Source organism: Pundamilia nyererei, unplaced genomic scaffold, assembly GCF_000239375.1.
Source record: "Pundamilia nyererei isolate P.nyererei 1_Seehausen unplaced genomic scaffold, PunNye1.0 scaffold00050, whole genome shotgun sequence".
Taxonomy (NCBI): Eukaryota; Metazoa; Chordata; class Actinopteri; order Cichliformes; family Cichlidae; genus Pundamilia; species Pundamilia nyererei.
Window position 1 is genome coordinate 1,009,532 of NW_005187451.1, and position 1,607 is coordinate 1,011,138.

Below are 1,607 nucleotides of genomic sequence, written 5' to 3' on the forward strand. Positions count from 1 at the left end.
TTCATGTGAACTTGCACAGCTATAACTCACGAGATTAGTTTCTGTCCCTGAGATTTGGGAGTTTTTTCCAATTCCCTGATGTGGTTCCTGTTACTAAAAAAACAAAAAAAGGTTTCAGTTACATTTCTAGTACGCAAGATGTTCTTTACAGGACCTCAATGAATACAAGTGGATCAATAATATTAATAAGTGTTGGTAAATAGTACCTGAGTCATAGTTACTTTATTTTAAACCCTATGGTATTCTATGTAAAACCAGTTCAATTATGTTACTTCTGGCATGTTGCTGGAGTCTCCTACTTTCCCAAGTCAAGTAACATTGCCATGTTTTAATGTTCTTAACAATCTAAAGTCAATTTGAGTACGGACCTGTGCTACGTCAAAGGCGTGGCTACTGAGTTATACATAACGGTGGAAATGGCTCTGTATAAGTGCCGAGCACCAGCCCACCTTTAAAGTAGTGCTACATGTTTTTGGACTAAGCTAGCTTAGTATATGTCATGGTTCATTTAGCTTTACTATATCGTTTTAGCGAGCAACAGTAGGAAAAGCACTACACACCACTTGAAAAGCGCGACACACACATTAAACTAATGAGTTTGCGTTTAGTACTATTGCTTCACCTGTAGCTGACAGTTAGAAGCATCCCAGTAAGCTTTACTTTTGACTCGCTTGTTAACTTTTACCCTTTTTTCCCCTTAAAATTACAATACTTACGGCAGTTTGGAAAGTTTTGGAGACTGTTCTTCTTAAAGCTTTTCTGATGGGGTAAAACCAAACAAACTCTTTCTCCTGTTCAACAGGGAAAATTAAGGCGGGTTAGCCACTCAAACACTCAAACGTTGTTAATTACCGTCAAGCAAGAGATGGCTGCCGGAAGTGACATATTACCTTGCTTGTTACTGGAACCAATGGAATAAATAAATATAGTTTAAAAAAAAAAAAAAAAAAAAAATAATGAACAAATAAATAAGTGGAATAAAATATAATAAAATTGGAGTAACGTTGGTAATGCACGTGACAGGCGATAACAAGCAAAGTCGCTAAATGACCTACCGCTACTTTTCTTTTCTTTTTTCTCTTTTTCTTCTTTTCTTCTCTTTCTTTTCTCTTTTTTTCTTCTTCTTTTTTCTCTTCTCTTCTTTCTTTTTTTCTTCTTTTTCTTCTTTTTTCTTTTTCTTTTTTCTTTCTTTTTTCTTCTTTTTTCTTTTTCTTTTTTCTCTCTTTCTCTTCTTTCTTCTTTTTCTTCTTTTTTTCTTTTTTTCTTTTTCTTTTTTTCTTTCTTTCTTTTTTCTTTTCTTTCTTTCTTTTTTCTTTCTTCTTTTTTTCTTTTTTTCTTTCTTTTTTCTTTTCTTTCTTTCTTTTTTTTTTCTTCTTTTTTTCTTTTTTTCTTTCTTTTTTCTTTTCTTTCTTTGTTCTTCTTTTCTTCTTTCTCTTTTTTCTCTTTTTTCTCTTTTTTCTCTTTCTCTTTTTCTTCTCTCTTTCTTTTTATTCTTTTTTCTTTTTCTTTCCCTTCTCTCTTCTTTTCTTTCTTCTTTTTTTTCTTCTTTTTTTCTTTCTTTTTCTACCTACCGCTACCAGACTCTTCCATTCAACAGGTGTGCTTGT

The 1,607-nt window shown here is 32.3% G+C and overlaps 1 protein-coding gene across 3 annotated transcripts in view; it reads right to left on the bottom strand.

The window, feature by feature from the left end:
- Window positions 1–877, bottom strand: part of sgip1a (SH3GL interacting endocytic adaptor 1a) — a 77,480-nt gene extending 76,603 nt beyond the window's left edge. For all 3 annotated transcript variants that reach the window (XM_013910876.1, XM_013910875.1, XM_013910874.1), the window contains exon 1: window positions 717–877. The gene's annotated coding sequence lies outside the window, so the exon portion shown is untranslated. The remainder of the gene's footprint in view (window positions 1–716) is intronic.
- Window positions 878–1,607: the final 730 nt, after the last annotated feature.